This window comes from Nothoprocta perdicaria, unplaced genomic scaffold, assembly GCF_003342845.1.
Source record: "Nothoprocta perdicaria isolate Ctin4 unplaced genomic scaffold, notPer1 scaffold_42, whole genome shotgun sequence".
NCBI classification, from domain to species: domain Eukaryota; kingdom Metazoa; phylum Chordata; class Aves; order Tinamiformes; family Tinamidae; genus Nothoprocta; species Nothoprocta perdicaria.
Genome location: NW_020455666.1, coordinates 1,730,840 through 1,756,821, shown reverse-complemented (window position 1 = coordinate 1,756,821; position 25,982 = coordinate 1,730,840). Strand labels below are relative to the sequence as shown.

General features: G+C 42.6%; 1 protein-coding gene across 5 annotated transcripts in view; it reads right to left on the bottom strand.

Annotated features, from left to right (window-relative positions):
* Positions 1-25,982, bottom strand: part of ATP2B2 (ATPase plasma membrane Ca2+ transporting 2) — a 171,067-nt gene that overhangs the window by 97,398 nt on the left and 47,687 nt on the right. The gene's annotated exons all lie outside the window — the stretch shown is intronic.

Below are 25,982 nucleotides of genomic sequence, written 5' to 3'. Positions count from 1 at the left end.
ACATTTATTCAATGAGGCTTTGAGGAATGGCTAAAATTAAATTGACAACAAATGCTCCATAACAACAGCGTGGAAAAGAACTTTTCTGTAGATGAGGTCAGGAACGTGTGTTCGTGTTATACAGATGTTTCAATTATTACTGTTGTAATAACAGAGAAGTAAAAATCTCTTCTTCTGAAGCAAGAGACTACTGTTTCAGGATGTCTACAAAGGAGTCAAAAATGAAACTACCAAAAAAACAATCCCCTTTGCCGAGTCTACTTATATGACATGACTCTCCCCTCTCCCTTGGGAGGGGAGCACGCAGCAAAGCAGACAGCAGAGCTGTGTTCTTCACTGATCACATGCAGTCACTCAAGAGCATTCTAATAGSTAGACCTTACAGCCCTCAAACAGACCACATGCTGTTGTGCTCATGTTACCTGTGTAACCAATCACTACCTGTTTCCTCTATCTTCTTCAAGAAGGCCCCAGAAGAAATTTACATCTTTTTTTTTTATTTCATATTCTAAGGCTCGAGAAGCTGAGGGCCTTGGGTGGCTTGGGGCAGGTCCCCTTCAGAGCTCCTGCAGAGTGTGCCCCATTACAAGTATTTACAGGGTTGGGTTGGACGTGGAAGCAGAAACCCAAATGTGGGACACTGTCCCAACAGCAGCACGATAACAGAAGGCATCAACAGAAGCACAGAGTCTCGTAACAGAAAGCAGCCTTGCGCTGCTTCAGAGAGTAAACAACAACCATGTTCTCTTAATGCCCCCCAAACCAATCCCTTCAGTTATTAGCTAAATTTCAGCATACATTTGGAAGCTTAAGTTTTCCTGTAAAATAAAATCTCACATTAGAAGTCATTTAACCAATTCACAGCTTAAACATTTTCAGTGCACAGCAGTTACCATATTTATATTGCGCTATTACTTCACTTCCAGCCCATTAATTCATTGGGCAGCTTAATCCAACTCAGCTGGGAAGAGGCAATCTTAATCCAAAATACAAACATACATGGAAAGGGTTCATCCTTAATGGTTAACRAGGAATACATGTTCCAGAATAAATCCACAGCCTTAGAATGAGCAAATCCCCTTTGCCTGAGCTCGACTTGGACTGTTAGAGGTGGGCTCTGTCTTAAGTGCAATGAACAGTCTGCCCCTCTGCTCTGAAGGTCAAGGTCAGACACAGAGCAAGAGATTTCAGGTCATCTGTAGAAAACCTATTTGATGGTGACACGTAATAGTGCAGTTTACTAGGTGTATAGGGACTCACAGTAATTGTTCTGCTAAGAAGCAAAGCTAAGTGACTTTCAAGTTGATTAACCTTTGCAATTACCAAAACGCTACAATTTTTGAGATACAACTGCTAGAATTATATCTCACAAATGACCTCTTGATTTGAGATCACAACTTACAGCGTGCCCACATATTTCACCGAGAAAAAAATCTCAGTTATTCTCACCCCAAGAAAAGCAGCATTTGAACATTATGTAACTTAACTAGAGCTGTGCCATTAACCATTTTTATGGGTAATCTCATTTTGATATTTGATATTTCTCTCTAGATAGCCAAGCAGAGTAGCCTTCTCCTTGCATAATTCCTTTCCTGKTCGGCTTCTTTTTCTTGCATGGCTCCTGCCTTATACAAAAGGCTTCATTCAAAGCAAATGCCTCCAAATAAGTGTCCAAGATTTTAAGCAAATTACAACTGGCCAGCTGCTCTACCAGCATTAAGAATAAGAGTCTTCCAAGTTCTTGTCAATGGCTGTTGAACCACTGCATGACAAGTGACCATATATTTTTATTGATGCTCTGCTCTCCAAGTTCAGCAAATATGAATGCATTGAAACATCCACTCCAGAACCACCAAAAGAGTGTTCTCCAACAGAAAATTCTGGGGGACCTGACAATCTTTCCAGCATCTGGAGCCTGCCAGAAATGCAGAAGGAGATTCCTAAGTGTTTTGCAAACTGTACAACACTGTGGCTCCTAACTGCAATGCATCTCTCTCTTCAGAACCGCTCATTTCACTTAAAGGATAACATGACCCAACTGGCTGCTCTGTTCCATCATTACTCATTGATGAGCAGCCTGGGCCTGAGTGTCATTGCAGGAAAGAGAAAGTTCGTTAATGCTTCCTGCGAGCCTCACACTGGCCTCAGCACTAAACACGACGAACAAAAGAAAATCAGAGGCATTTTGAAGGGATGCTTTGGCTGCACTTAGAGATAATTATCCATTAAAATATTGTGGTAACATGCTAGGATATCATGAAACAATTCTGATTAAATAAGAAGCTGCAACCCCCTCAGAGCATCTTCTTGGCAGGCCAAACAACAGGGCTAAAGATCAAGTCCTTCCCGCCATAGAGACATTTCAGGCATGCATTTGTTTTCTGCACGTTATGTAAGCGATAAGTAGAGATGAACTGAACGGTCATGATAAAATATTCAGGACACTCAAAGGCAGAGTTTTTTTTCTGTTGCCCTAATTCTGCTATCCGTTCTCTTAAATTTATTCATTTTTTTTCTCATSTCCCTGTTTGCCTACTCCTCTTTCTGAAGCTCATCTTATCAAGCCTTCATCCAATGTCTCTTCTTATCCTCTCCTGCACATCCCTCAGTTGCTGCTTTATCTCAGAAAGAAAGCGGCAGCATCACTAAAAATCAGATAATTCTGCCTCCTTCCTTCACTGTTTSTGCACTTCACCACAGTTCTCTCTCTCCTTGAAAGTTCTGAATCACTTTAGGGAAATGATCTGCCCGCTCTTGCTGTTTAACCTTGCACACCTGAGTAGCTCTATGGTTTTTTTAAAAGGGAGTATAAGCACAAAACAGGTAGAATTTGGGAAGATCCGAATGTAGCAGCATCCATATACTGTCAGAACTGACATTTTCAAAGATGGCAGTGCAAGTCTGCGGATAGTTTACAAGTTTGAATAATATTCAWGGAAACCCTTTTAGAAAAGCAAAATATTGCCCATGTTGCAAGCCTGCAAATCTTAAGGAAACACACTATTTGATTAATGATTATGAAAACCAGCAGCTAACAAAAAACTTCAAAAGGAACTGTGTGAAACTAATACCAAGTACAAATACTGCTTTCCATTTACGTGCCCTCAGGATCGTAATAGATATTGGAAAAATGAACAATCCCTRTTATTATAGAAACGCGAGGCAGGCTTGCATAACATTAAAAAGTCTCTAAGAGCATTAATCTTTTAAATTCCAGTGCTTTGCTTGTGTCACATCCTTTATTTGCAATTAAGCTTAGTGCCCACGGAGTTCGGGCGCTGCCAAGTCGCAGGACTGATACAGGCCGGTGTGGGTAATTCAAACCCCTTCCCTCCCGTCAGAGCTGCCCGGGCCGCTGTTCGGGGAGGATCTTAGAGTTTCACTCGGCAGCAAGAAAAGCGGCTGTGCTCGGGGCCCTCACCTTCCCACCTCGGGGGAACTGATTTGCTGGGAAATGACAACCGCTCTCCGGCACACTCCTTTTCGGGAGTGACCTAGGGCATATGGGGCTGTGTGCCARCCACGATCTTGAAATCATCCACTTTGCTCATTTATTCCAACTCTAATGCTATAAAAATGCAGGGTTTCTAAGCTATAAATGTCCAGTGCACTCCAGCTTATGTGCCATCACGAATATAATTTCTACAGGAAGCTCATCCAAACTCATTTTGCTTTAATGCRTTTTTAAGGTGTCTGCTTTTGCTACCCAGGCCTGGCTGCTTAAAGCAGGATTCCTCGAGGCTGAAACGGTGGAGCTGGCGCTGCATTTCAGCCGCGCTGCCGCAGGGCACCCTTGGCTCGCCCTTGGAGCGGCTCCGGGTGCTGCCGGGAGCTCGGCATGCAGGGAGCCACGCACAGCGAGCAAAGAGCTGCTCTTGCTGCCTGAGAAACACAGCGGCATCCATCCATCAATCCTGCCGGCTTCAAAAGCACCTCCTTCAATCACATTTCATCTGTGTGTCGTACAAACAAGTTTTCCTCTTACAAGGGAAGARGAAGAATTGCACAGCAGAAAATATTGGAACCGTTTGAGCCCAGGAAGAGCAGGCTGAGAGCAGCAGGCAGGCAAGGGAGCCCTTTGCAGGCAGCTTTACTCTTCGCATCCCACAGCCCTACCAAGGAACAGGGCAGGCACCAGTCCTTCTGAAAAAACCCTTGCGCTTCTGCATTGAATTTCAGGGACATAATCTCCCCAGAGGAAAAATAAATAAATTATTTAAAAAAAAAAAAAAAAAAAAAAAAAACAACCACACAAGGATTTGTCTTGACAGTAAAACCCTGACTAGGATCTGCCCGCAGAGGGACTGAGCAAGGTCCCTGGGAGAGGCACCTCTCATAACGTTGCTGTAGGAAGCTGCCTGCTCGGTCGCTCACTTCCCTCCAAACAGCAGGGACCTGTGCTGCATGTGGGATCATCCATGCATCTCATATTCGCTCCCTCTCCTATGTCACTATGTGCTAATAAAAGATGCCTCAACATCATAGCATTGCCTGGCATGGCAGGGAGTCGAATTGTGACTGGAGACCAGCAAAACACCAGCGCATGGGAAACATAAAGCAATTACTTCTCAGCCTGGCATATCCAATAGCATACACAATTCATTATGGACAGCAAGTTCATTAATTTTGCTTAAAACCTGCAAGCAATAGTGGTACAAGAGCCAARTGTAAGATGTCCCTTTTGCACCCCACACTCTTGGGCCAGCTCTCAGCCAGCCAGGAGCRCTGCCTCCCTCATCTGCCAGCATCGCTGCCCCCAAAACCAGGCAGCAGCGAACAGCCACCTGGGCCACTGGGGCAGCTGAAAGCATCTGAAGGTGTCAATACTCAGAGCATCAGGAAAAGCATTTGAATACGTTGTGCTTCCAAGTGCCTGGCTCGTGTGGTGTCAGTGCTAGCACCATGAGGGAAAGGGGAATATCTACCTAGAGCTCCACCCTGCAGCTCCAGGCTCCTACAGCTGCCCATGCAACGCACAGGGGCTGTCGGTGCTCCCAGCAAGGGCCACAAGTTTGAGGTCTGCAAATGAGCAACTAATCTGCATTTATGCATTACATAAAGTCTGCACAATGCATTTCATAACAGATCAGAAGTGTTTACTCTTGCCTTAACTCATGTATCTTTCATGTACTTATCCTGATATATACATGGCAGAGAGAATATACACAGGTATTAAAAATATGTCTGGTGATGCAAGGAAACGTGTGTRTAACTGCCTGTGCAGGGTAAAACCCACCAAGCTGCACTTCACATGATTTTGAAGATCTGCTTACCCAAAGGACACGGTATCTTCCCAATACATAAGCAGTCTCTGGTGGAAACACCTTTCCAGAGGATGGAACTGTCCCTCTATGGCTTAAGGTGAAATATATAYACACACACACACACATATATAGGGTGGGTTTTTTTTTAGAACTACTGGAGAACTAAGAAGGAAATGTTTGCTTCATTTTTTAAAGCTTTCCCATCTAACACAMAACACAAAATTAAGGATGAATAAGGATACCACTGGAATTGCTGCATTCGGTTTGGCACTTCTGTTGTTGAGGGTTTGTTATATGGGAAGGCTTTAAGTGTTTCTGAAATTTTCAGAAAATTAAGTGTAATCTACCTTCCAGTTATGAAATAAGATTATATGCAGTTCAAAGATTGCGTTAAAGGTCTTTTATTTTGAATCTCTTCACGCCCTAAGTCTTCTGATGTGGAAAAAACATGCGACCCCTGGGAATAAGTAGTACAAAAGCATTATCTTTAAATACTGCCAGGAAATAAACAGTCAACGACTTCTGGGACCAAAGCGACTTATACAGAGACAGGGATTTATCCAACTGGAGAAATATTTCAATGTTATTGTCCTGCCTAAAATTATATTTCAGAGTAATTTTTATGTCAGTTTTAATGCAGATTTTTACTGACGCTGCTCTCTGCAGATTAATGGCAGTGCTGCTGCTCACAGGCACTTTTACAGCAGATACAAATTCTGAGCCCTCCCCTTGTCATGGAAGCAGCTGAGAACAAACAAACCGAGTGCATCCACTGGGGCTGTGTTGCCCACGGGCTTCCTAGGGGTGTCAAACCACCCAGGGAAGCAGCATGAGCCCTTGGGGCTTCACAGATATGCAAAGTGCTACCAATAATACTTAAAAATACTGCAATCAACAGCCACATCAAAGTGCTATGAAAGTAAATTCATGGTATCAGCCACTTTGTTGCAATGACAGAAGGTAAAATCCCTCAAGGGGATATCAAAGCCCTTTCATTTTTACCTTATCGGGGCCACAGAAAGACAAATAATGAAAATGCAAAATGCATTTCTAAGTTACCAAACTTCCCTGTATGATTAAGCTAATTTCTAATTTAGGTACATTCTTTTCTTTTTCAACAAAGGTAATTACACTGCTTGTTTATATATTATACATGCACTAAGCAGATTACTCTATCTGCCAGGGAAATTACCGGTTTGTTCTGTCTAATTGTGTTGCTCACAAAAATGTCTCAAAAAATAAATTAGGCAAAAGGTTTGTAACAAAAACCCTAAGAAAGGCTTCTAAGTTCAAAGACCTGAGTGTAAAGTTCACTTCAAATATTCCTTGCTGCTCAGTTTGGATTCCATTACCTGGGAATATCCTTCTAAGACATGTTGCCTTCTATAGCACTTTTTTTTTTTAAATGTTGTGGGCTCAGCTCAGGCTAAATCTCATTTCCTACAATTTTACAACCTCAACACCACAGTAAAACCCAGGAGTCCCTACAAATAAGCCCAATTTTTAGCGGAATAATTACACAGCAAACACAACCATTGAAAGTCTGGGTAGATGAAGCAGCTGTCAACCAGCTCACTTGACTCCTCTGGCTGCAGTCGGTGAACAAGTTGCACCAAACATACAACAACGGGGAAACAAGAAAGCCCAACACCTCCCTTGGCTCATTTCACATTCTGCCAATAAAGAGAATCTAAAATATTGCTGCAAAAATTCCAGTTGCTATTGGCATTTATTTGGCTACACAGTACTGATCGTGAGTATCAACCGCTGGAGGAGGAAAGGCCAAATTCTGYAGCTGCTCGAAATCCCTCAGCCCCCAGGGCAGGGTCGACACGGAGGTCTTTCTAGGAACGTATCCCAGTGCCCCTGCCACAAAAATCCATTAGAAATGCAAGAGGTAGCACATRCTGTCCAGTACTGAAAGGACCAGCATTCCCATCCTCCAAGGCAATGGCGGCAAATCCTCAGGCTACGCTCTGCATTAATTTTGGTGCACTGTCAACCAATCACTTGGACAGTATTCACTGCAATTAGTGGTAAATGACTTGTAAATAACAAGAGACAACTTATCAACAGCCCTTCATTGCTCTGAAAACCACCATGACCTGGCAAAGAACCACTCGGCTCCCACCCACACACATTCCCATCAAAACCTTCCTAACRCCAAAGGGAAGCTCCCAAACAATGGGAACATAATCCTCTGTGATCCATCTGCTCAAWTCTTACAAAGGTAAACCAGGGAGAAAAGCCAGACCAAGGGGAAATACATATAGCCCACCCAAGTCCTGAAAATCAGGTTGAAATTCAGGGTTAGCTCATACACTAAAATGGGGAGCTGCATTTCCAGGGCAGAGATCCAGCGGTGTGATACATGAAAGATGCCAAAACGTGCCCAGCTCCAGAACAACCATGGGGGAACTTAAAGCCTGCCCAAGGGGAAGGGGCTGTGGCAGAGGCAGGAGGCGGCTCCGCGTGGGAGTCGGACGCCGTCGCTGCCCAGACCCCTCCCCGCTCTGYGCGGCCACGCGGGATGGGAGAATCAAGGGGCCGAGCAGCGCTGACCGGAGCCGGACGGCAGCCGCTGCCTTCCCCGCTGCTCTGCTGGCCTGGGGCTCACGGATCCGGAGAGCGGAACCCGAGCTGTTCATAGAGGGGCGGGAGCACACGCAGCACGTTGCCCCTCAAGCCATTAGACGGCTACTTCATACATCTATACATCTACAACCCCGGCCGTTTTGGGGTCCACAACCCCAAGCAAGGGCTCTCAGGGCTCCCCGGGTGCGTTTGGACAAGAGTTTGTGCAGTTTTAGTTCCTTCCAGTGGAGGACAGTGGTTCCCAACAGAAGAGATTTAATGACTGCACTTGAGCTGCACGTTACCTGCACYGTCACATCAGCCCTGCTACAAGGCCTGCCCGCTTTCCACACTGTGAGCTTGTTTTGAGAAGCCCCATTTTGGACCATTTACCTGGCTTTGTACAAATCACCAAAGTTTACTTCAAATTGCACTGGAGTTTTTGAACCATCAGGTTCTGGGGTCTCAGAGCACTTGTGCCAATGCCAAAGGCACCACAGACTGCAGACAAACCGTGTTTCTAAACACAGTTTAAGCATACGCCACAGCATGCAGAAGGCTGAAACATTACAAGCGCTTTTTGGAGATATCTGTGGGATTCTGGATGTCTCAATTTAACTGTGCAAAACCGTGATTTTCTGGCTGAGTCTGCRCCACTTTAAAGGCTTGATTTCCACAGGGAAAACTCTTATGTAATATTTAATATTTGAAATAAAATGCTGAGAAGGCATAGATGTTAATTATTTAGTTTCTGACACATACTCTTCCTTTAAAAATTCAGTGTCTGACTGCAGATCTAAGGAACCTCTCCATAAATAAGTTATTTTCTCTGAAGCTGCAACAAATTTCCAAATGCATTCTAGTGGCTCTCAGCTGATCAGAGGGAGAGCAGAACTATTAAAATGCAAAATTATGTATCTGAATATTATTTCAGGACAGCGACCAATGCCAGGCTGCAGGGATTCTCAGAAGAGGGCTCCAGGAGAACAGCTCTAAGAGTGACACGACTCCCACTTAGATTCCGTGCTTGCCACCAACCCAGCACCGCACCAGCAGCCTCAGCCTCCCTTTCCCACACAGCCCCGCTTCCCTAGCAAGTATCTGCTCAATAGAAAGCCTTCTAAATTAATTGAACAAACCTCAAGAGACAGGGAACTAATCATTCTGGGCATACGTAAGATGATGTTGAGTTAATCTCTGAGAATACAAGTGAGCTAAGTTTGTACTGCCATATTGGGCCAAATTTATCATCGGAGTAATTAACAGCAGTGGAGTTATGTCCGTAGTGATTTTTTCCTCATTAAGTAGAAGTGGGTCTGTCAGCTGAAGGGTGAGGATTTATTGCCTCTTGGGAGACATCTCCCTACACTCTAGTCTTTTAACTGACACCTCTTGCACACTCACAAGCTTCAAAAGGCAGAGAATGGTTMAGTACTTTGCACTGAACCATCCAATGGCTGGACTACCTCCTGGACCTCTTGAAGGGGAGCAGTGACTTCTGCATGGAAATCAGCCTGACTGGGACACTTCAAGATACAGGGAAATTACCAGCCAACAGAGGCAAGACAGGGAGCCAGGGCRGCTAATCTCATGTATGTCCAAGCCTGGCATCTACACCCTATCTACCTCCATYCTCACCAGCCTTCCCTGAACGGCTGCAAATATGTGGAGTTTTAATCTMCTCCTTCTTAAAGGTGCTTATTCACATTGTCATCTTGGCAAACACTGCCTTCAAGTGTGGCCTCTGTGAAAAACAGCAAGTTCAACTGCATTAGGAAAACATCTAAAAATRCTAGTTTTAAAATGAAAATGCCCACTGCAGAGTTTCACGATGATCACTGAGAATATTGCTGCAAAAGCCAGAGGCTGTTTCCTCAGTGATACCAAGAGCATCTTCACTGTCACCCTGCCAAGTTTCGCAGTGGTCTCTTCCGAGGTTCCTCACTGCAGCACAGGCGCTATTTCAAAGACAACTGTCAGCCTCTCAGAAAGACTTAACTAAATAAAAGGCAATTTTAGAGGGTGGGGAAAGTATSGTTAAGAAGAGAGGAGTTACTGTCTGGATGGTGATTTGCTTCAAGTTACATTGCTCTTCAACCATGCTCCCAAACTGCACGCAAATCAAAGGCAAAGTCATTGCTGAAAGCTTCTCTTTACCTAAGACACCATCAGAACTTAGGTAAAGGGGGGCATTTTGGTATTTTTCCTGTATTCTCAAAGCACTCTCCAAAATTACTGATACAAAGCTCTCATTGTCTAGCATGACTGACGAGGAGGACGAAGCCCGGTGCTCTCTGGAGATGCTGTGCAGAGAAGCACCTATGGGCAGTTCCTGCTCTCATCAGAACCACCCAAGACCCAAGAGAATGCAACTCTCGTCTGAAAAGCAGAAGTTTCCCAACTCATCCATGCAGCGCAACTTTCCATGTTAAAACTGCTTTGAGCCCCAATACTGATCCCTTCCCTCCATCTCTAATRCTAAAGTGCTCTCAATGCTACAAGTTCCAGTTGACTACGCAAAATGACAAGTATCCAGGCACATCCCTTGCAACAACTGGCATCTGCTTTGGAGTCATTTTAGTTTGTTTGAATGGCACTAATTAGAAGTAGTTACACATAAATGACATCCCCAAGACTTGACACAATAAACACTGCTATCTAGTGCCATTCATYTGCTCTTCCCATTCAAATATACACAGTATTTAGGATAATTTCAACGTTCACTGCCACCTTTATCCCACAAATAAGGTCAGGAGACAGACAACAAATATGTGAAGCCCAACATGGCAACGGAATACATAATAAGTTACCCAATGCTCTTTAAAGCACCAAGGCCAGGGATTTGATCACTATTGCAAGCTGTGAATGGACTTCCTGGAAGAAGGGTTGTCTCCTTCTTTAAGGCAACCTTTCAATGCAGCTCTTAAAGGTCCTTTGAAAAAACTTAGTGAAAACCATTTGGTCAGTCAGCACTATAAAGACTTCCAGAACAAGCAAACCGTGCACAGATACCCAGAAGGCAGCTAAGCAGCAGGTCACTACAGACCTGAATGGGTCCCAGTGGAGAAGCCAAGTGCTGGAGATCAGCAGCTCCACAACACACATGGTACAACACACATGGTTTTTTTTACAGAGCCCACCAGCAGCATCATTAGGAGATGCAGCTGCCGCAAGAAACAACAATAACAACAATCTGATTTGGACTTCTAACACCCTACATTTTTAACAACCTATTGCCTTTTGCATGGGGTTCCAYTGGATGGTATCTTTAACGATTCCTAGCAGCCACTGCACTGCTGTAGTGGCACAATATTGCCTTCAAATACCTATAAATAGTGCTTTTAAWTAAATAACTTGTCACTAATGTGATTTCAGGAATCAAGAGCATCTTCTAAGGTGCAAATTTAACATGAACTGCAAGTAGAGATCAGAAAATGAAGTCCAAGTGACAAAATGAAATCAGTAACTTCCAATGCAGTGTCCAGCTGCATATCAGCACACAAAAAATTATTTACTAAATGACTAGACACAGCATAAACATTGATTTTTTTTCTTAATAAGGTTTTGGGCATCACTTTCTATTTAGTTTTTGTAAAAGAAAGAATAATCCTAATTGGTTGCAACAAAACCAGAACAATCACACTATTTATTGGGTCCCATAAAATTCTGAATTCCTTATAAAACCTTTTAAAAAGTGCATCTGCTTCATGCTTCAGAGCAGCGAAGCCAGCGCTCTGAGCCACATGGAGCAGRAGCACAGCTTGGACTTCTGCCATGTCCCTGCTAGTGCACTGAGCAGCAACTCTTGGCAGAAACTATGAGACCCGACACTTCTCAGCCTCTAATCAACCCTTTTCCAGAACAGAGTCACTCAGAGCTCTCAGTCCTCTTTTTCCTTAACTCCCAGCCTAGTTCTGTGTTCAAGAACGTCAATAATCGAAGTCCAACCATTTGAACATATGCTTAGGTTCAACAGACTCGGTGCTTATGCTTTAAACAAAGCAAAGGCTCAAACATGGTTCTAAAGGTTGCACAAATCATGCCTAATGCAAACCATGCAATTTTACCTGCGCTAAATTTCTTAAACRCGTTGCTCTGCCTGACAAGATTTGAGAGATGTGAGAAATAGCTTTGAGAAATCCCCTCGTTCCTGCCCTGTGCCCCCTTTGGCACAGAGATACCATTAGCATTTTGACCACAGAGCCTTCTCAAGGGAGCAGAGCACTGGAACGAGCGCTCTGGGAGGACAGGCAGGGCTCAGCCCCAGGACAYGTGTGTCTGCCTCGTCATCCCCTTGACCTAAAGCTGCAAATGTAAATACAGTCCTGATAAAGAGGCAATTGCATTTATATACTTCACTGCATGAAGAAATACGTAAGTGGTTGTCTTATAAACCATGAGTCTGTTGGACTACCCAGTAAAACAATTTAAATCAAATTGTGCTTTTCCTATCAGAAATTTATCACAATTATTATTCTGCAGCTATCGGACGCAGATGAGACCTCAAGAGAAAAAATGTTCTCCTGCTTTTTGTTTATGTAATGGCCATGCCAGATGTGCTTTCTGCCTATGTATTATTCATAAGTCCACTGCTGATAAAGGACTTCTTAAATTCGCTTTCACCAACAACTATGTCACCTTCAGAGCACAAAATATGTGAACCCTCAGGAGAAAAGAGTGTCTATATTAAGCTTGTTCTGTTAAATGCAAAATGGCTTGGTATGCTAAGGCAAARATGAAGCTGCAACATCCTTCTTTATAAATTCTGCATTGAAAATAACAATCAGATAACACTGGTATTTTCAACACTACATAGGTACTGGTACCTGAGCACTGACTCAATACTGCTGCAAGACCTTTGGTGCAGGCTTATCCTACCAAGCCAGGAGTCAAAGCATGCCAAGTCAAAGCACCCAATCCTGGCTCATTAAACTTACTGTGATACAATTAGGCATTTTTCCTTGTCAGTCTGTTCCTGTCTGCAGCAGCTGACTTCCCTTCTCTGCTATTAGAAGACCAGTTTTGAGAGAGAGAGCTGTCTTTTCATCTTAAGGTTCTCAGTTTTGGCTACCCAGGTCTGCCATGGCCCCAGGTACTAAAATGGTCATTTCATTAAGGCAGCTGGCAGCATTAAACAGTGTGAGTGAGACATGTTTCCTTCCTCCTTTTTCACTTGTCTTAATAGTTCTCTCTGATSTAACATACCAGCAAATTACTATAGCAAATACACAAATATTATGTCCTATAAATGTAAGAATGTTCGTATTATCTGTATGGTATTTTTGAAGTAACGTGCTGGGACAACAGCATTCCTCACAAACTCAGTGCCTCACATACATTCATCAACCTGTAGTCAAGAAAGAATTTTATGCAAGAGATGATTAATCACTTCACTTCTAACTCTTAGCAATGATATTTAGATAGATTAATTTCAAAATCGTTTGGATTGATTTGAGATTGCCAAGTGAACGAATAATCAAGAAGTACATACAATACACATAAGGCTACAAAATGTTGTTTATTCTATGCACGCATCAGAAAAATGCCAGGGAAACCCTGCAGCTATGAACGGGATGCATGAGCTTCGGCACACAGCTCCGCCTTCAGATACACAGCACGGCCTTCAGATACACAGCACAACCTGAGCCCCAGCTGCCCCGAACAGCAAGGGAGCTGCAAGCTGCTCCACACCACACAGAGGAGTGGCCACGAGAAAGAGCACTTGCTTTCACACTGATTCAAAAACGTAAAAAAGATAAACGATAAAGGTTCTGTAAATGCCAATCCACGTGAATGTGTTTCATTCCTTCACAGACTCCCATTACACTTCAAACTGTCAAGTTGCTCTTCTAGAAAAGAAAACAAAAATACCAGTCTCGAAGCAGGAAGGCGAACCGGACAATCCAGACTCTTCACAGCAGCTTCCACACAGCTACCCGGGGCTCCTCAAGAAAACATTCAGCTTATTTCTTTTGGTGGCTGCATAGTTACTTAGGGAAAGAAGGTAAAATTTTGGCAGAGGAAATTTGCATATGCTAAATTAAATGTACTGTAAAACTCTACCATACAATAAGCACTTTTGCTAAAAGGAGATGAATATCAACAGGAATTACCTTCCTGTTACAAAGCACAAAAGACGAGCACCAACATAGTGCACCCCGGTCTGCAACTACAGCCACCTCTGTCTCGCCTCGCTGGTATATTGTTTTGCCTCTTATCTATAATTAAACAGGATTTGGAGGACACTCCACAAAATGCAGCAGCACACTTAATTATGGGACTCATCAGATTACAATACTTAAGATAATGGTGTACACAYGTGTGCTTGGAATTAAAACGTGCAGAGCAAATTCTATGGCAAGAACCACTTCCATCTGATTCTGGCAGCAAAATCCTCTAAGTTGCTTGTAGCTGCAATGATGCTGACTCTGGGATATACTAAAAGGAAAAAAAAAGAAAAAAAAATCTCTCTTGCATGTACACAGCTCCTAAAACTCAAKAGACTTCACTTAATAAATCCATTATTTCAAAAGTGCAACTAAATCATGACTGGGAATATTGCAGAAAGTAAAATTGCTTTTACTTTAGAGAAAACAGATTAAAAACATCATTTTCAATCTGGTCTGAAGAAAATAGTAAGATGTAAGATTCTTCTTCTAGGAACATCTCCTGAGAGTCATTCCTAATCTCCCAAATTGCCAAGTTTGTCCATTGTAACAAGCAGGATCTGTGAAAGCTTAAAATCCTCCAGCACTTTTCTTATTCCCTATAGAATCACAAGTTGGAAATGACACCATCCTGCAAACCAAACCAATGCCATTCAAGCATGAGATACAATTTGACCATTTTTCCTTTGACATCTTTTCTAATAAAACACATTAAACTAGTACGAGACAGTTAGCATGATTTAAAGTGTGTGTGTATATATATATATAAAATAATTTCAATAGAACCATACAGATGTTGCTGGTATAACTGCCTCTGTCGCCAACCTTCATCAAGCTTACACCAACTTCAGAACTTGGATTATTTCAGATACAGATTGCTCTGAAATTTAAAGCAAATTTCTTATTTGCAGACTGCTATGGATTTTGTAAATGAGCCTGACTTCCACTTTCCAGGTCAATAAAAGTGCAGATGAAAATAAAGCAGCATCAGTCTGTGCTCATTAGGTTACTTGGGAACCCAGGACAGCTCCCATCCATCAGGCACTCGTACACTACCTCTACTTAATCTTTCTCAAGACAATTACATTTCAGAATTAATGTCATGTAGCTCCACATTAGCCAGAACTTGGAAATTTAGTTTTAAAAAACATAGTTCAAAAGTTTGAGCATCCAAACTCAGACACGACCTAATTCATAGTCCATATTAAGAAACCTGTGTGTGTGTATATATACATAAATATATTATATATATATATAAATACATATAAAAAACAGCTCATGTTTTGATCCAGTAGCTGACGAATCTTAAAATGCAGAAGCAGCAGCAGCTGCAAAGGAAACAGTTTGCAAATCCCATTTTTCTCTTACAGGTTCCATCTTCTTCCTCCTTGTGCATGCTATGAAATAAAATAACCTGTAAGTTTTCAGGTTGTTTTGCCTTCTATCAGCTACTGCATCTTTTTTTCTTCACTTTTATGAATTTTATTTTCAACTTTGTGCTCAATTTTGCTTCCCAGGAGATGCTCCCAGGATCTTTAAAGCATTTCAGTAATTTTATTTTCCAAGAGTTTTTTGTTGTTGTTGTTGTTGATTTTTTTTTTGGTCAGAGAAAGGAGTGGGAGGGAACAGTAAGTCAGATCTTATTTATTCTAAAATGTTACTTTTCAATATTTTATATAYATATACACACACACGTATATGTAACCATACAATATTTATATCATGGAAATACAAATTTATTATTTACACCATATGTAAATATATATAGAYACACATATACATATGTATATATTTACAGAGTCACAGAAAGGGAAACAATAACTGACACGTGGTCAAATTTGTTACAGCTTTTTCCTGCGGGACATCTCCCCTCTCAGCTTTGCTGTAGATGATTGGGTCCTTTGATAAACTCAACAAAGGTATTAATTAATTTTGCCTCCCGGCTCACCTTACTTACATACACCGACCTAACATTGGATCCAGCAGCTGGTGCCCCCCAGAGAGGCAGGGAGGTGCTCGTTAACCAGCTCGCTTGCCAGCTCCTCTTCGTTAGCTGGCGGATCACCAAACAAATGATCATTGGGCTCTGTGGAAACTTTGCTAAGACGACGTTGCACCAGAGCTAGTATTTTGTGGCCAGACTATCACCTAGCCCTTACTCATGCCAGCACAAGCTCCAATTCTCACACTTGACCCATCCTTGGCGGAGCAAATTCTAGACTCTTCCATTCCTGCCATTCGGAGGGTGTTACTCTGCTTCCTAACACCTTCTGCTCTGCTTTCCTGGCCTTTCTAAATGGTAAGATTTCCACTACTGCAGGACTGCAGCACTTTTAAAGCCCATCTGAATGTTTTTTTTTCCTCCCTTTAATTTCACGCTTTCTACRTTTTGAATATTTACATCTTGATTTCTCAATACAGATGGAATCACAGACCAGATTAAGGCCTTAAAGTATCAAAATCCATCTTTTTTAAAAGAAAACATTATCAGTTAACAAGACATGTCTATAAATTTTTGTATGAATTACCTCATGCAGTGAAAAGGGGCAAAAGTTTTCAAAATTCATTTTTACAAATTATCATCTTGAAAGGTCTGAGAAATTTAATTTGCTTTAATTTTTGCTAAGAAATGATGCAATTTTAAATGGTAAATATTTAAATTACAAATGAATAATCTGAGGCTCTTGAAACCATAACAGATGCCTGAAAAGAAATGTTAACTTGTCAAGAGGAGCCTGGCAGCCTGGCTTTGCAGAAGGCCATTCAGTTATCCATTCTATGCATCCGGTTCAATTGCATTTTCAGCATTTAATACCTCAAGGATACTTAAAGTGATGCAGAAATATTTAATCTGATCGTCAACACCAACTAGTTGTACAAGTAATATTAAAGTGAACACCTCTATTCTGCAGGGCAATGCAAGCAGATAAAGATGATAGAGTTTTGTCAAAAGGCCCCAAATCAAGATAGAGAGGGGGGAAAAAAAAAAAAAAAAAAGAGAAATGCAGAATGTTTGGTGTGAGCCATGGGAGAGAGCAGCTTCAGCACTAACCGTTTGAATTGCCTGCAAGAATTAATCAAGACACAGCAAAGATCACAAGTAAAACTGCCTACTGAACAGAAAATAGGGGTGTGTCTCTCAGGATACATTGGCACAGCCACACACACCTTATATACCAAGGAAAGCAGAAGTGGCTCACTGCTCCTTCCAGATCTCCATATCTCACTACAGGTTTCCCAGAAAATTCTATGGGCAGTCACTGCGTAGAGCAAGAAGGAATAGATTCCTCCCCATAATTTTAGGCCACTCGCTGCAGCAACATTCATGTCAGCATCAATACTCTGGAAAAGTGGGACAGCAGAAAGCACTGCGAGCATCTCATGGCAGAACATGCCACCCTTTGATATCCCTGTTAAACAGGATTAGTGTCAGGAATTAAAAATAACATCTAGGTTTTGAAAAAAAAGAAAAAAAAAAAGAATAATTTCACCTCAAGAGCCTTTCTGCTCTGGTAATGCAGAAGCAGTCACCAACCTTACGAGTTATTTTTAAATCCCTTCCCAAACTCCAGGCACTTGGGCACACACGCTCTCTCCAGGACGCAAGGTAAAACCCAGGGGTTCTTCCAGCCGCAGACACGAGCTCAGGCTGGTTCTCAGGCCGGCCACGGCACACGCAGCAATAACACACGGACGTGATAAAGGACTGCGGGTTGTCTTTGGCCTCTGCTGAGAGAAGGCTGCTTTAAAACAGTCAATAAGACAATTTGAGCCCAATGGCTTCTGCCACCTGATACTTCACATGGGAGCAAGTTACTTCAGCTATGCCACAGCATTAAAACAATATTGTTAAAAAGCAGCAGGAATAAGTCACTGAAGAGAAGACAGCCAACCTTTGCCCAGCCAATACACTTGTTCTGCTAGAAGCACTTTCATTTCTTCAGGATTTATTTTCTTCAGAGCGTTACTTGTGCGGCCTGCAAGGGGCCGCTAGGGCCGGGTCAGGCCGCCCGGGCGCGCGGCTCCCGCTGGCCTCACCAACACAATAGAACAAAGGCAGGGGCCGCGTCCCGCCGCCGCGGCGCGCCCTGGTCCGCACTCCTGCGTTTTGCCAATGCCTTTTTGGAAGAAAGGTTGACATCTTGTGACACTAGCAGACTCCAAGGCTGCTGCTCCTCCTTGCTGCTGATTTACCTTTCCAATTTGTCATTGTTCACCAATACAAGCAATTTTTTACTGAGGGAAAAATATGTTTTCCACATTGCAGGCCAAGCCAGCAGCCCTCAAATGCTTCAAGTGTTTTCAAGTGCTACATGGGAAGGAGATGGACACCAACCACCTAGGAGTCACCAAAGGCATCCCAGCCTATGCAAAGGTATTCCAGGGCTTTCAGCGATGGCTGAGCTCACAAGCCGCCCAGGAAAGGGGATCTGCAGTCCCTAACAATTTTCATTAGAAAGCAGAGAGGAAAGCAGGGCTGATAAATGCTACTATGACAGAAAAAGCAGCTACCAACAGGCTTGTGCTGCCCCCCGGCAGGGCCGAGACGTGAGGGTCCTCATGGGCCTCGGAGGGGATACTTCTCTCTGTCTCCAATACAGAGGTAATAAAGCATTATCTGTGGAAAGGGATTCCTGTTCCTCATGTTGGAGTTGAGAGCAGTTCCGCAGGTGCATGGGAGCCTCCATTGTYCTTACTCCTTCCTGCATTTGCAAGTCTGTTCCCTAGAACATTTACACAGATGCACAAGGCATTTTGGTGACAGTGTCAGGGAGCCATTTCTGGAGGCGTTTCGAAAGCAGGTGGGACAGAAAGCAGGAACGCATCACCTGGGGCAGGAGAGCAGCAAGGGGAAACACGGATTTGTTTGTCTTGGAAGCACACAGAGGTAATGGCAAAAAATTGATCATATGCTTTATTTTCCCCTCACCTCACCTTTACGAACAACAGGCATGTCAAGCACCATCATCCTTTTATTCTGGAAAACTCCTAGGAAATCAGTTGGGCACAGTAAGTCTGGTCTAGATTTGAAGGGCAAGTAGCAACTGCAAAAGGAGGTGGGAAGCAGGGAGCCAACACTGCCTCTCACACTGCTCTTACCTCAATCCCATCACATTAATTAAAGGGATCAGCCTTTCTGCGGTGCCAACTTCCCTTGCAAGGCTACTGAGCTTAAACTGGCATAGCAAAAGCCCCGACTCCATAACGAGACTTTCAAGCATGTCTAGATAAACACTCTTCCCTCCCTGCACATTTAATAGAATTCTCTTTCAGAAAACAAAACAAAACAAAATCCGCTGCTGAGTGAACTGGAGGGGTGGAAGGAACAGCATGGCCAGAGTCTCACAATCCCTGCGGGAATCCCGACAAACAGCGCTAGCCAAGTTTTCCAATTCCCAGGGCTCGGTGGGAAGCCCCGCAGCAGCCAACGGTGACGGATGACAGGAGGGTTTGGGAACCTCCAGTATAGATGGAGGCAGCTATTGCATCTTTAAACCTCTAGCTGCAAAAGCAGCACCTTTTGCATCCCTTTGCGTGCCGGCTGAGACAACTGCTTGTGGACAGTGCTCGTGCCTTTCCTCCGAAAGGGCCAATGACAAAAAAAAAATGAAACCACTACATGCTGACTGCTTCTTCCTTAGGGCACTGCCAAAACGAGGCAAGAAAATCCCCTCTAGCCTCTCTGATGTACTGCAAAGACAAAGCCTAATTTCATCAAGGGCAGACTGGCTACATCGATTGGATTATTCATTGGGTTTAATGGACTTTCCTTTCTTCCTGCAGCTTTTTCAAAGCACAAGCAAAATGAAGACAAATCAGGTCTCACTCAGGGCTGACACGCTATATATATTTATGGATTTCAAAGCTCTGCAATACAAAAGCAGCACAGTATCTACCACATTTTTTTTTCCCTTGCAGTACTGCTTTTCTTGCCCAGGGTTTGCTGCAAACTCCTCCTCTGCAAAGGAAAAGCTGCAACGCGACTCAGTCACCACTCCACAGCGCTCTCCTCTCAAGCTTTTCAGTGGTACCGATGCAAAGCACAGCTCCTCTTGGCCAGCACAGGGGCTGCTCTGACACACATGCGCAAGGCGACGCAGCTGAGAACCTTTCTGATCCTCCAAGCAAAGGACTAATCGCCTTTTTCTAAGGGAGCACCACCACTAACGTAATCCCGCTTTGCAATCTAGACCGCTGACGTAACCGCCAGGGTTTATGAAGTCTCAAAATTATTCCCCCCATCACTATGTACGCTGCCAATATTAAGTTAAAGATCTAGTCCCGTTTTTTTTCCCCACACAATACACAAGCTACTAATGCCAACAAGGAAAAACTAGTACTCCTAAGTTTTGAACTAGACAGTTGTTGAGTACGCTGCATAATAGCAGCACTTTCATTCTCTGGAAAGGGAACAAGCTCCAGGATCGCATCTCTGTGCCCAGATGAGGCAGGAGCCTCGGGCACAGGCTGGTACAGGGAATGTCAGCACGTGAGGGCACCTCCAAAGTGGTGAGGAAGGACTTCCCTTTGGTGGGGCAGGTCCTTGAGGGCTTCCAGGACCGAGGGTAGTGGAAGGGAGCTAGTTACAGTCCCCTAGGCATCCAGCCCCGTGCCCAGCGGGCCCGGAACATGATGCCTCCGAGGGGAAGCTGATCTGCTGGGTGAAGGCATAAATAAATCAGCACTGGGCTCAGAAAATCTCTGCTGCTGCCTAATAGAACGGGCACAAGACATTCCTTCACTTTCTTCTTTTCCCAAATTTATTTTAAAGCAGTAYCAGTTTTACTGAGGGATGCTCTCTGCAAGCCATTCTAAGGTCTCCAAGGAGCAGGTGATCTGGCTTACATCTATTTTAAAAGTCATGCAGGAAGAATGCACCAGGCAATACTTCTCGAGTTTTCTCAGACTAAACGAACAAAGCTCCAAGTAAATCAGCCAGCAGCACGACATGCCAAAAAACAGAAACAAAACGAGCAATGAAATTGGGACTTATCACTTAGAAAAATCTAAGCCATTCATCTGAGATGCTTATGTTTGGGTAACCTTTGGAAGAGTGCTTGCTGTTCCATTACACAAACAATGGAAATTTTAGATAAGGAAAACAGCTATGGTTGCCAAGAATGCTCCACACGCTAACCAAAATCATTAGAAATGCAGCTATTTTATAAATATATAAACATACTGCCTATAGCAGCATGAAGCGTACAGAGTCGTTCACTCCAGCTCTGGCTCTTCAACAGGCCAACCAGAGGCGACAGAGCATAGAGAAGCAGCCACAGAAAACTTCATCATATCGACCCATGGAACTAATTGAAACAGGAGTTTTAAATTTCATTTTTCCTACCTTACACACAAGGAAGGAAAAAGACATGTTGCAAAAGGGAGCCCTCTAGACATCAGCAGTGCCAAGGGTGAAGGAAGATTTTCCCTTGTTTACAACAGTCCTGCCATGYGTGGGAAACAACTGCAAATAATGAGCTTGGCTTCTGGGCTGGCTACGCTGACAAACTGGCCTGAAGTTACTTTTTGATACCACAAACTAAGACAAGGAATTAGACAGCATGGAGATCTTCAAAGATGATGAGCACTTCCTCTTCGACAGGACTTTTGAGATGCTGCTCTGAAGATTTCCAAGTGCTTCAGCCAGCATCACATCCATCTTTCTCCCATTTATTTTGGAAGAACTTGCAAAAGAGGTTTTTTTTAAAAATTAACTTCATGAATGGGAGAGTATTCTAACCTTTAAGATAGTCTTGAATTTATACGTTAATTATGAATAGAACTTGAGATATTTAGGACTGCCTTAAACATCTAAAATCAGGTTTATATTAGTTTCTTCCCTTTCATAATCTATTTTTGACAGTTTATCATTTCACGGATTTGGGTCTCTGACAGCCTCCTTGTGCTATGAACCAGTGAATGAAAGAAATCTTGTCCTTCCTCAACCTTCTCTGTATAAATACTTAAACAAACACAATCTTAATGTTTTCTATGCAACCTTCAGTTTTTCTTAAGTTTTGATAGTTATTTCCTATAAATATGTATTTTCATGTATTTTTTTGAAATATATATTTTATATCTAATATCTATATTTGCCTGGATCTAACATCTATCATCCATTCCCCTCAGCATGCTTTTCAAAATGTCTTTGCATCTCTGTAGCTCAATTAAAATAATAACTCAGTGTTGCTCCTAACTGAAATTCAGTATCTACGAGAAAGATTACCTTCCAAATCAAAACACTAAATTATTAACTGCATATTTATACAGAAAAAGAGGATATCCTCAGCGGCATAAAGTTATATTCCATTTTTAGCATTAACTGGAATTCTTGATTCTTTGTGGTACTAAAAAGCAACTGCACCATTTTTATTATACTCCATCTTTGCTTACCTCATAGTTAAAAATCATAGAAGGATTTTTATATTATAATAAGAATAAACATATCTATTGTTGGCCTAATTTATATTTAGCCCCCATCTCCTACATAACAAACATGAGCAAGAGAGTAATTTATCCTGGGTCTCTCCTAGCTGAGGACAGTTATGTCAATAAAAAGCCAGCTTCTAYGCTAGAAATATTGTCATTTAATTACTAGGTACTCACTTCTTGCTTTCTACAGTGTCGTAGAAGGACTAGAGAGAAAAGAGAGGGAAAAAAAAAAAGACATTTTGCATAATAAAACTACATTTCAAGGGCTCAAATCATCATGTTGCACCCGAAATGTTCTGACATCCCACCAGACCATTTCTAAAAGCTTGTCCATCAGGTAATAGCTTAACACTGACAGGAAAACTTCAGCACACTCAAATGCTATTACCAGTATGTAGCATCCTGTTGGAATGGTCATTTCAGGCCTGACAGGGCAGATCTTGCCACGGCAACAGTTTCTCTTGTCTACAAAAAAGGGAAAGCAGCAGCACGAAACACGGCTTTGCTTTTCAGGCACATTTCAAATGACTGTATTCCAGTGTCTTAACCAAGAGATCACGGAAGTTAACTAATTAATTCTTAAAAGGAATAAAGATTTTTGCAGCATGAAGGGAACATAGCTGAATGTGTTGCTACACAGTGGCGTATCCTGCGTGAAGTTGTGGATGAAATGGCAGCAAGCAGCRGCTTCAGGAAGAGCGCGTGGCTTCTCCCGCCTGACCTGCAGCCAGCCGCCTCATCCCATTTCATCCAGCACCCCTTGCAAGGCTTTGGTGGGTCTTGGAGCCTCCGATCCCAGGGAAAAGGAGATTACTGTCAGGCTGGCTCTGCCCACAGGCCATTCGGCAAGGTCTTCACAACAATACGGTAGAGAAGGAGATCCTGCTCATCTTCTCTATTACTAGAATAATATCATGGAAGCTCATCTGAATAAAAGTATTTTCAAATAGAACTCAAGAAAGCACTTTTTTTGTTTAAAATATTTCCATAGGTTTTTTGAAGGGGTTGTATTTAAAAGTGCTGAAATGGCAGCTTTTCATTAGAATATGACGACTTTAATGCAGAAAATCCCTCAGGCCCAGCGGAGATCTGGGATCCACACGGCATTCATAGTTAGCAGAGAGATCAAAGACAGCTGAAAGAAAGGCCTGAGTGCTGGTAATGCCCCCCGGCGCCTGCAAATACCCTTCTGCCCGACCAGGCAACTCCTACAGCTCCACATGGAGCCGCCTCGTGCACTCAGGTACTGCACAAAACACTGCTCTGTGCCCCTAACCTTTGAGTTTTACATAAAATCTATTAACTTGACACATGCAAGGCCCCCCTCAGCAGCACCTTAGGAAAAGCACTTTCCGTACAAGCAATTGCTTCTTCTAGTCCATAGGCAGCACATCAAATATTAACATGGGCGATGAATTGCTGAGTGAACTCTTGCCTAATTACTGCTGCTTATTTTCTAACTACTGAGCAAACCACTAACCTCAGATTAGAGCACATTTCACCAAATCGAAATGTGCCTACACAAGCACTTCCCTCTACTCTTGTAACTGCTCCAGCCCCACTCCATAAAATTACAAAGATTTTGTGAAAATCACTTCTGAAATTACTTACAAACACAAGAAGCAAAACCAAATTCCAGGGTCACACCTGAAAGAAGATGCTCTTTCCTACATACTCGTGCTCAGCAAGGTTTTCTTAAGACTTTCCATGTAAGAAGCCCCATTTCAGCATTTCCCTCTCCCAGAATAAACCCTGATCTTAGAGAATCTAATCTTCACTTCCACCCACTTCCACATCATGACTTCCCTCATTGTGGTTAGACAAACAGCTAGGGTCATATGTCTAACCATATGCTTATGTGCAACATAACCCTCCAACATACTCTATTAAATTCTAATAGGCAATTCCCCTCAAATGAAAATTTCCAGAGTCTAACATTACATATGTCAGAAACATTTCCTTCTACAACTGTTTCTCCAAGAAAAACAAGGAAAAAAAGATCAAAGCCTAGTGTTCACTGGGAATCTCTATTATATAGACTAATTCAAAATTAAAACACAGCAGAGTCTTCACAACTGCAAAGCTATGCTGATTGCTACTTGAAGCCAGAAGGTTCTTCCTTAATGTCCAAGCAATCAAGCGTGCSTAAGGCCTAGGAAAGTTACCTTATCTGCAGGATCAGATATAGATACTGCTGGAGTCAGCACGCCACACTAGCTGGACCCACACAGTCTGTTCTGATATGAGGAATTAAGTTTCCTTGATGTCATGTATCGAACAGATAATGCAACGAGCACTTCCTTTGAAGTGCCCGGGGAGCAGGTAAGAAGGAGAGTAAGCTGGCAGAACTTCACTGAACTCACTCAAGTGCTCTTGGCTCACCCAGGCTGAGGCTTCATCTAGAAGAACATATAAGGCCCTGAATCCCTTGCAAGGTATTTATAAATTAAAATGTAGGTATTTTATAAATGAAAATTAAAAATTATTCTGCCATGTAGACAWAATTTCTATAGTTCCTATATGCAATTCCCCAGATACATCATGGAGCTGGCAGAATGAGTCACGTTCTCTGATGAGCAGGTTGTCCCGTGTGCAGCAGCTTTGGCCCACTCCGAGTAGAGGGACCTTCCTTCTTTCTTCTTCCCTTCCCTCTTTCCCTGAAGGCAATCCCTTCCTCCTTCCTCCCCCCTAGCACTAGGCACAATTTCTGGGTAGGATAAGAGGTTCTGTCTGCAGTATCAGATACCTGGGAGGCTTTCTACAAAAAGGCAGAGACCTGATGGGAAATGCTCCCCTCGTCACCCGATACTTTGGAATACAAGATGGCGCAGGAAGGCCAAAGTACTACTGAAGCTTATTGCCCGCTTCATCACTAAATTTGCTTAATAATCTTTTGCTGAAAAGGTATATTTGACAGTTTTATGGTTTCTAACCATTAGGCAATTCTGAGACTGCATAAGATTAAAGGCAAGGTCATAAAGAATTTATATGAAAACCAGGCATTTATAGCTGCTCCTTTGGGACACATCAACTAGCGTCGTTTATAGTATCACACTGTGTGACATTACAATTGACATGTTTATGATTAAACCAACAGTTCAGGATTTTCAGGCATTTAAACACAGGAGGTAACTAAATGATTCATTTAAAAAAAAAAAAAGAAAAAAGAGAAAAGCTAACACTCCTCTTGAAAAAAGAAAATAACATGAACATCTTAACTGCTTTATAAGACAAGCTAAATATTAGAGATTCACAGACGTATGATTTCCCAACGTGTTAATATTCCTTGGAGATAAAAATACAGTGATGGTGGCTGAGACCCAGATTAATGACTGATGATCAGGTAAATGACTCTGAAGACATTTATGAGAATACATCTTGAAATGTTATTAATGGAATATATAAATGTAAGAAAGTCCAGAGTGGAGTTGTTACAAATGCAAAAGAAGTCCTAATAACTTGAACACATATGAAGTCGAACAATAACTTGAGCAAAATTATCTGTAGTAATAAAGTTAGGCAAGATTAGTAATCAGGAAATATA